Source organism: Kogia breviceps, chromosome 20 (assembly GCF_026419965.1).
Source record: "Kogia breviceps isolate mKogBre1 chromosome 20, mKogBre1 haplotype 1, whole genome shotgun sequence".
NCBI lineage: Eukaryota > Metazoa > Chordata > Mammalia > Artiodactyla > Physeteridae > Kogia > Kogia breviceps.
This window is the reverse complement of record NC_081329.1, coordinates 14,352,932-14,363,397: the sequence shown is the minus strand read 5'-3', so window position 1 is coordinate 14,363,397 and position 10,466 is coordinate 14,352,932. Positions and strand designations below refer to the sequence as shown.

The following is a 10,466-nucleotide window of genomic DNA, read 5'->3' as shown; positions in this document are numbered from 1 at the left end:
ATGTTTATTAAAAAATATAAATTCTCAATTATTCTAAAATTGTCTGTGCCTATATTTGTATGAGAAGTGGAAAAGGATCACAAGTAAAACTTGACCTTGTCATTGTAAATACCAGCACCTTCTCACTTGTCTATTCAGTTTTATTTATGACTGTCCATACTGGAAAGCCAATCAACCCACACTCTTAGTCTGCTATAAGCATCATCAAGAAAACAAAACTAAACAAGTGAAAATAATCACAACACCAAAACCATAGTGCTTGATTACAAATACCAAGTAATAATGGTACTTTGATAGCTTTCTGAGCTGGTGGCTGTGAAGAAAGTGACCAATGGAGAAATTTATGAGTAGGAATATTAACATAAAAGTGAAAAGTATTAGTAACTGTTGAATGTCAGTTTGCCATAGATGCTTTGACCTATGTTTGTTGAGTGAATACTAGTTTCCAGACCCACAGTTAGGTGAGAAGTCACTTATCTATTACTACGGTTGAACTGACTTGTGAAATCCCCAAATTATACATTGTTATATCAGAAGCTACTTTAGAGTGCTTCTAACCCAATCTCCAATACAAGACAGAAATCCACAATAGATGCCCATTCAGCCTTCCTAATGAAGTCAAAATACGGTCCATGAAATTCTTGCCAAAGGCTTTCAGGGCATAAACAAGTTGTGACAATAGTAACCTGGAATATTAAGAAAATATTCTGTTAATTCAAACCAAAAATTATTTTTCCTCACTTGGCTATAGATTTCATTTAATAAAGCTTTTTCTGACACCCATTATTATCTTAATTTTTCTTTGTAGTTGGTTTTAGTAGGAAGTTTTTGCTCTTGTATCTTTAAACCTAAGTGCAGTACACATGTTCCTAATGAGATGGCTGTATTCATTTCTGTAAAAGAGCTAATATTGTTTTTCCTCTGATCACATGAATTATGTAAACACAATTTTGATGTGGCTAGCAGGAATCTGAGAAGGGTATGCTGGGTGTGATTAGGTGATAGCATTTTGGGAATCATCTGTATAGCGAGTGTAAAACATAACTGCACTAAGCTTGGTATTGCCCCACGCGGCCCAGGCACCTCCACAGGGCGACAAGCTTTAGTCAGCCAGACTCGGCTGACTAAATGCACTCATGAAGATAACCGTGCGAGGTCCATGTTGTTGCCATTAAGAAAGACAACACCCTGTGCAGGAGATGAGAATTCGGGAAGCAGTCCTTAGATTAAGATGAGAAAAGTTTCCTTCTCCTTTAGGGTTTATGACTCTTTTTTGACCTGAATTCTAGAATCTAAGGCACAAAAATTTCTGAAACATTTCCAATGGTGACTAGGAGCTGCTCTGACCACTGGAAGGGAGGCTGAGAGCTGGTCTACAAGAGAGTTCGTGATTGTCCTGAGCGTCCATAATAGTAGTATAGTACTCTTTGTAATTCCCTGTTTATCGAAAAACTTGAGAAATTTTTATTTCAAGTTTTAATCTCGTCCCCATTGTATTGTGGGCCATTAAGGTAAAACATGTCCCACTCTTCAGATGGAAGAGTGGAGAACCCACAGCCCCTGTGGCACATCCACACCCACCAAAGCAGCTACAAGGCCAGAAGCAGTCTGGGGGTATGGTGAGAAGAATGGAGAACTTGGGGAAACTGTTCCCAGGTAAACATGAAGCAAACTTTGGAGACCTCTTGGAAATGCTGAGGGTCACTCTGAAAGGATGTAATTTTTAAAAATGAGGCTGGTGGCATCTCATACTATCATAAGTTTGATATTAAAGGTAAATGTGGCTTTATTTTTTAGTCTTAAGCTGGTGAGGGCTGAGACTTTGGGATTATAGTAAATTTGAACAATAGATGCAAATGATACCTAATAAGTAAGTATCTATAGCCAGCATTTTTTTTAAATTTTGACTCTTTATTAAATTTTTGTTTCTACTCTTCTATGACTTAATATTTTGTTGTATATGTTCTTGTTATAAAATGCTTGTGTAGACACAGGCAAAAATGAGGCAGGAACTTGTTAAAAATAACAATAACAAATAAGCCCCCCCAAAAAGTATCATGCTACGTTTTCATTTTAAATGCATTAGCTTTTTATCTGGCAATGTGACCTAAGGAAATACACTTTATATTACTGTGATTTAGTTTCTTTCTCTGAAACATGAGGGAGTTTAGCTGGATACTCTGAGGTCCCTTCCACCACTAGGATTCAACCATGAAATTTATGTTCATGTAACTTAATATAATATCCTGAAAACATTTTCTATGAAATGAATGATTTCGCTCTTGGAAATTTTATAACTAAAAAATATTGATTGAAACTCTCTAGGGGCTGTGCTATTCTTTTAAAATAGCTAAATATGAATACTACGAATATTTTTTGAGAGAAACATGAAGAGTTGGAAGTTTGTAGACCTAGAAATAAGAAAGATAAAATGGGTTTCACAGTGTATTTCCCTTAATTCAGGAATCACATGGATGTTCATATGAATGTAATGCAGAAACCCTATGAATAAATAGTAAGTGTATATGAGACAAGGTACATGTACACAAAAGAATTGCACCTTGAAGTTGAATAGACCACAACAACCTCCTCCTACATCCTCACACACAGAATAATCAAGTAGTAAAGAAGTAACATAGCTAATATAATCTAAAACAGAGTAACTTTTGCCTTATACTTTATGTATGCGTGGGATGTTTTACTGGGACATCTTTGTAATTATTTCTATTTATGCCTTCACTGCAATATTTATGCATTATCTTGTCACTTCATTCAATCAACAGATACTGACCACTAATGTGTACCTGGAAATCACTGCAAGGAAGCAAGCATAAGCAAACTTCTCTTCAATCTAAACATTGCAATGTTCTTCAGTGATCCTTTCAGTTAAAGATGATATTTATATATTGGCTTAATAAGGAGGTAACAACCAATTGAATTAGACTTCCCAATTAAGCAGTGGGATTGGAGCTACAGCATATGAGGCTAATATTGATAATAACCATTACTCTCCCAGACAAGGTAATATTTCAGCCTAGTTGCAGTCTGCATTTCTTATCTATTAAGCAGAGCCTCCAGTAATAATCTTAGAATGCTTTTCAACGTTCCCCAAGTAGAGATGTAAGCCATGTGTAAATCTGACCTTCAGTGTTAAACCAAGAGCTTTCAAATCCTCATGGACAGGTGCTAAGTAGTTGCACAAAATGCCAAATAGTTACGAAAAAAAAGATAAGAGGAAATCTCTGTAAGAAGAATCATCACATTGAGATCACAGTCATTTGCACAGACTACTCATTCTTCCCATTTTTTTCTAATAATACTCCCCCACCGTTCTTGAGAGACTACATAATTATCCAAAGAGAATGCGCTTTTGCCTAAAAAGGGGCAATTTTTCTAAGTGCAAACAAGTTGCACTTTGTGGATTATAACAAAATTTGCTATACATTTTATATATACTTTCAAATTTTTTTTCAGGTAATGGGGCCTGTTAACGGGCTGAACTGTGTCCTCCAAAAAAATATGCTTAAGTCCTAACCTCCAGTACCTCAGAATATGGTTATTTGGAAATAGGGTTGTTGCAGATGTAATTAGTTAAGAAAAGGTCATATTGGAGTAGGGTAGACCCTTAATCCAAACTGACTGTTGTTCTTATGAGAAGAAGGCAAGGGCATACAGTGAGAATGCCATGTGATGACAGGGACAGAGATTAGAGTGATGCAGCTACAAGCCAAGGAACACCAACAGAAGTCGGGAAGAAACAGGGAAGGATTCTCCCCAGATTCGCAGAAGCAGCATGGTCCTGCTGACACCTTGATTTTGGATTTCTAGACTTTCTAACTGTGAGACAAAAAAATTGTTGTTTTAAGCCACCGAGTTTGTGATACTTTGTGACAGAAGCCCTAGGAGACCAATGCAGGGTCTCATAAGGAAGATCAGATGAGCTATGGAAATATAATTTTATGTATACGAGTTACGCTTGGGTAAAATGAAGATTCTTCTGTCATCGAAGAGAATTCAAAGTTTATCCAGCCCTTACTGTATATCTAGCATTGTTTTAGGCATTTTCTAAATATTATTTTATTAAATATCAAGTATCACCTAGTACTCCATCCATATGATGAGTTAGGTTCTAACACTACCTCAGTGTAGAGACAAAATCTGCACTAATTCTGCTTAAATAATCTTCCTTTCAAGGGAGTATTATTCTGCTCTACAGATTCTTTCTGGAGAATACAACTTTCATTTTATCAAGTACTAGAAATTTAAAATGTTTAATTTCAATGGGAAAAATAGTTGACAACTGTCTCTGTCTTCAAAACTTATTATATCAAAGTTAAATCTGTAGTAAAAAGAATATATCTTCTGTTATATTAATGTAATTGTGCTAATAATCATTATATATAATAAATTACAGTGGCTCAAATATTACTCTGATACATAAAGCCTTTAAAAACAATTATGTTTAAAACAAATATCTAATTTAAGTGGATTGATGACAGGTTAATACACTAAAATTAAAATTTTAAAAACTTTCATGAAATTATAGACTATTCTAGATTATAATTATTTTAGAAAATATTTCAATTTTTTAATTGTCAATAATTATTGAGTGTTCTACTCTTATGTTCTACCTATCTGCTTATTTTTTTACTCTCTGTTCATAAAGTATTTCAAAACAACTGCAAAATGCTACTGACTAATAGAAGCCTTCAGAAACTTAAAACACCCATATATCAAAATGTTGCGTGGTGCTCGCTCCGGCAGCACATATACTAAAATTGGAACGATATAGAGAAGATTAGCATGGCCCCTGCGCAAGGATGACACGCAAATTCGTGAACCATTCCATATTTTTTGATTCACTTTGTTATAAAGCAGAAACTAACACACCATTGTAAAGCAATTATACTCCAATAAAGATGTTTTAAAAAAAAATAAGGCATTTGAGCTCAAAAAAATAATAATCAAAAAAAAAGTTGCATGGAAAATCAGTGAAATCTCTAAATTCCTCCAGACATATGGTTTACAATGAAGTAGTTTATTGCTGAATAAACATTAATCTCCAAGAAAAGCAGCAAGTGCCGTTTCTCCACCTCTAGATGTTTTCTAATTCATACTCTTTGGCTGAAAGCAAACACGTAAGTTTGAATTTGCTTTACTCCTACATACTCTCAGTTCAAAACATCAAGAGCTTCCATCGTTTGGCAAGCCATAAAGCCTTGCAATTGATTTTTGTCATCACTATTCTGTATTATCAATTTGGGCACTCTATCAAAATCAGCAGGTTGGGCTTTATAATTTAACTGCTTAATAATAAACATGAAGTAATACAAGCCTATACCCCAGGTTTTACATCTGCAAATTAATAGTACATTTGTATATTATAATTCTTCTTTTGCTCTAAAGCAAGATAATACACTTACAGAATAATAAAGCTTTATAATTAATATGCAATTAAGCAGATAAAACACTGATATATACAACCATATAATGTGCTTCTGAAATCTAAAATATAGTCATCTGTAAAAGAAAGCTATATCTATAACAACTAAAAGATACAAAATATCCATATGTGGAAAAGTTCTGTAATGATACAAATATACAGAAAGTCTGTGGGAATCCGGCAGTGGCTGCTGACAGGAATTGGTGCAAAGACACATAAGGTCATATAGCCTTACCCCTTGATCTTTACCAATGTAATGGAAACACCAATATCCTCCCCTGCCAAGCAAAAGAAGACTCCAAGGATTCATTTTTGTTCCAAGCTACACAGCTCAGAGGACTGGTGACTAGAGGTTTCACACATACAAATATATTTGTTTATTCACTTAATAAATATTGACTGTTTGGCATCGATTACACCAAAATCGAAAAGATATAATTCCTACTTTAAGGAGGTCACTTCCAAGTAAGCAGAGTATATAAATGGCACCATTCAAGGGATGTATTAGCTTTCTATTGCTGAATAACAAATTATCCCAATTTAGCAGCTTAAAACAACACACACTTGTTATCTCTCTGCTGCTGTGTCTCAGGAATATGGGCATGGCTTAGCTGTCTCCTCTGCTTCTTGGTCTCTCACAAGGCTGCAATCAAAATGTTGGGCCAGGGTTTGTGGTTTCATCTGAAGGTTCAACTAGTGAAGGATTTTCCATACTCCCTCAGTGGTTTTTGGCAGCATTCACTTTCTGTGGGCTGTCAGACTGGGGGCTGCAGTTCCTTACTAGCTGTTGGCCAGAAGCCATCCTCAGCTCCTTGCCATGTGAGCCTCTCCTACACGGCAGCTTTCTTCATCAAAACATGCAAGCCAAGAAGTCAACAGAGAAAGCTTTCCAGCAAATTGGAAATCACAGACTTTATAACCTAATCACATAAGTAGCATTCCATCTATTTTGCTATATTCTGTTGGGTAAAATCAAGTTAATAATTTCAGACCACTCTCAGGAGGAGGGGATTAGACAAGGGCATAAATACTACTATGTAGGGATCATTGGGGGCCATTTTATTTAACTTTTTAAATTTATTTATTTATTTATTTTTTGGCCACACCATATGGCATGCAGAACTTCCCCAACCAGGGACCGAACCCACGCCCTCTGCAGTGGAAACGTGGAGTCTTAACCACTGGACCACCAGGGAAGTCCATCATTGGAGACCATTTAAAAAGTCTGCCTATCACAAGACACTAAAATGATCTCCTTCCCACAGTTATTTTTACCACCAGTGATCCATGCTTTCTAAGTTCTCTACTAGTGGAATCACTTTGGGGCACTAAAAATTTGTGTCTTTATTATACAAATAGACTACTGTGGCTAAGTTAGATGATTACTTATCCTGTGAGTGTCACACTGTGGGATACAGAAAAGACAATTTTTTTTTAATAAATTTATTTTTGGCTGTGTTGGATCTTCGTTGCTGTGCACAGGCTTTCTCTAGTTGCGGTGAGCAGGGGCTACTCTTTGTTGTGGTGCGCGGGCTTCTCATTGCGGTGGCTTGCTTTGTTGCAGAGCATGGGCTCTAGGCATGCATGCTTCAGTAGTTGTGGCACACAGGCTGAGTTGTTGTGGCTCACGGGCTCTAGAGAGCAGGCTCAGTAGTTGTGGCACACAGGCTCAACTGCTCCACAGCAGGTGGGATCTTCCGGAACCAGGGCTCAAACCCATGTCCCCTGCACTGGCAGGCAGATTCTTAACGACTGCACCACTAGGAAAGTCCCCAAAAGATAATTTTTTGAATTTATTTTTTATTGAAGGATCGTTTATTTACAATGTTGTGTTAATTTCTGCTGTACAGCAAAATGACTCAGTTATACACATATATACATTCTTTTTTAAATATTCTTTTCCATTATGGTTTATCCCCAGAGATTGGATATAGTTTCCTGTGCTCTACAGTAGGACCTTGTTGTTTATCCCTTATAAATGCAATAGTTTGCACCTACCAACCCCAAACTCCCAGTCTGTCCCTCTCCCTCCCCCGATCCCTTGGCAACCACAAGTCTGATCTCTATGTCTGTGAGTCTATTTCTATTTTGTAGATAGGATCATTTGTGTCATATTTTAGATTCCATGTGTAAGTGATATCACATGGTATTTGTCTTTCTCTTTCTGACTTACTTCACTTAGTATGATAATCTCTAGTTGCATCCATCTTGCTGCAAATGGCATTATTTCATTCTTTTTTATGGCTGAGTAGTATTCCATTGTATATATGTACCACATCTTCTTTATCCATTCATCTGTTGATGGACATTTAGGTTGTTTCCATGTCTTGGCTATTATGAATAGTGCTGCTATGAACACAGGGGTGCATGTATCTTTTTGAATTATAGTTTTGTCCAGGTATATGCCCAGGAGTGGGATTGCTGGAGCATATGGTAATTCTTAGTTTTTTAAGGAACCTCCATACTGTTCTCCTTAGTGGCTGTATCAATTTACATTCCCACCAACAGTGTAAGAGGTTTCCCTTTTCTGCACACCCTCTCCAGCATTTGTTTGTAGATTTTTTGATGGCCATTCTGACTGGTGTGAGGTGGTACCTCATTGTAGTTTTGATTTGCATTTCTCTAATAATTAGCAATGTTGAGCATCTTTTCATGTGCCTATTGGCCATGCCATCTGTATGTCTTCTTTGGAGAAATGCCCATTTAGATCTTCTGCCCATTTTTCAATTGGGTTGTTTTTTCGTTGTTGTTGTTGACTTGTATGAACCATTTGTATACTTTGAAAATTAAGCCCTTGTCAGCCCCATTATTTGCAAATATTTTCTCCCATTCCTTAGATTTTCTTCATTTTGTTTATGGTTTCCTCTGTTGTGCAAAAGCTTGTAAGTTTGATTAGGCCCCATTTGTTTATTTTTGTTTTTATTTCTACTGCCTTGGGAGACTGACCTAAGAAAACATTGGTACAATTTATGTCATAAAAAGTTTTGCCCTTATTCTCTTTTAGGAGTTTTATGATGTCTTGTCTTATATTTAAGTCTTTTTTTTTTTTTTTTTTTTGTGATATGCGGGCCTCTCACTGTCGTGGCCTCTCCCATCGCGAAGCACAGGCTCCGGACGCGCAGGCCCAGCAGCCATGGCCCACGGGCCCAGCCGCTCCGCGGCATGTGGGATCTTCCCGGACTGGGGCACGAACCCGTGTCCCCTGCATCGGCAGGCGGACTCCCAACCACTGCGCCACCAGGGAAGCCCCTATATTTAAGTCTTTAAGCCATTTTGAGTTTATTTTTGTGCATGGTGTGAGGGTGTGTTCTAACTTCACTGATTTACACGCAGCTGTCCAGCTTTCCCAGTACCTCTTGCTGAAGGGACTTGCTTTTCCCATTTTATATTCTTGCTTCCTTTGTCAAAGATTAATTGACCATAGGTGTGTGGGTTTATTTCTGGGCTCTCTGTTCTGTTCCATTGATCCGTACATCTGTTTTTGTGCCAATACCACACTGTTTTGATTACCGTAGCTTTGTAGTGTTGTCTGAAGTCTGGGAGAGTTATGCCTCCTGCTTTGTTCAGAAAAGTAAATTTTGATAGGATGAAATAGCAAAAGAAATTTTGCATTATGAGTTAATGGCTGGGACAATCAACCTAGTGAATGCCATATAGAGAGGAAGGGAGGCGAGGTCATCTTAAGCCTTCATTGATTATCTATTACCCTAAGATATTAAGGATAATATGGATAACAATAAGGCTACTTTTATTACCAGCTTAGTTATGGTCCCTAAATATTTCTGCAGTCAGACCACTCTTAACCTCTATGGCTACTGCTGGTGATTAGATGTGTAAAATTCAGAATAGTGGAGAACTCTTCTCTGCAGATCCTGAATTGGCAGATGGATTCTTAACCACTGTGCCACCAGGGAAGTCCCTAATTTCAGTTTTAAAAATCAGTATTCCTAGGAAAAAGAATAATTCTGGATATATTTTCAAATAAATAAATGAAATATTTAAGTAATCTTCCTCTGTCATCCAACCTTACCTAAGTTTGGACTAAATATCCATTTGCCCAAGACAGGTAATAATTTACAGAAAATAGATAAGAAACACAGCTACCTTTATTTTACAAGTTTAAATGAAGCTATATTACTTTGTCCTCAATGCTGTAACTCAATCATACAGGTTGGGGCAGAGCTTAGTAACTGTTCTCCAAAAATCTGTGTTTTCAGGTCTCTGTGTTTCTTCCTATGCAATGAACTGACTACATTTTCCCAGCTGCCCTTGCTGATAGGAGTTCTGGACAGTGAAATCTGAGTGCAAGTGACATGTTCTTGCAAGCCTGGCCCGTAAAACTCTCATGCATACTCTTGCACTTTGTTTTTCTCTTCCAGATACCAGGAATTAAGGCAACTATGGCAATCTTAGAAACCGTGTGTTAAAGACGACAGTCTCTTCCAAACTGGGTCCTTAAACAATTACATAGAAAACAGCCTCCCCGTTGACTGTTCCCTATCCAGGACTGTTCCACGAGCATTAAATAAACTGCTATTGTGTGGGGAGTTTTGTTGTTGTTACAGAAGCTAGCATTACCCCTACTATTATATGCACACAACTATGTAGGGATTTGGATCAGAAACCTATAAACTTAAAATAGAATCTCCCAGTTATCCAAAATATGCCCCTTATTGTGAATTATACCAATAATTTGAATTTGTTTATATGAATTCTATTTACTCAGAAAAGTAATTATTATCAAATTGTTACTTCCTTTAAGAAAGTATATCAAATACTTAAATATGTCCATGTGTAGCAAACAATATTACCGTGTGTTAAATCTTTTATCAAATTTCTCTGGTCACTTGTCTACCATAATGTTGGAGACGGGGGCATTAGAGTGGAGATGAGAATGCTAGCAGTATTCTCTAGTCATACGAATCTAGGAACAACAATCTCGTAGTACATTATAGCAACAACAACAACAAAAACTCTTAAACTAGAATTAATTTTTATTACCAAGTAGACTCTCTCTGAAAAT

The 10,466-nt window shown here is 36.9% G+C and overlaps 1 non-coding gene across 1 annotated transcript; it reads left to right on the top strand.

Moving 5' to 3' along the window:
- Nucleotides 1-4,748: 4,748 nt before the first annotated feature.
- LOC131747643 (U6 spliceosomal RNA) lies at nucleotides 4,749-4,855 on the top strand. Its single transcript, XR_009332969.1, has one exon. It is a non-coding gene; the product is annotated as a U6 spliceosomal RNA (small nuclear RNA).
- Nucleotides 4,856-10,466: the final 5,611 nt, after the last annotated feature.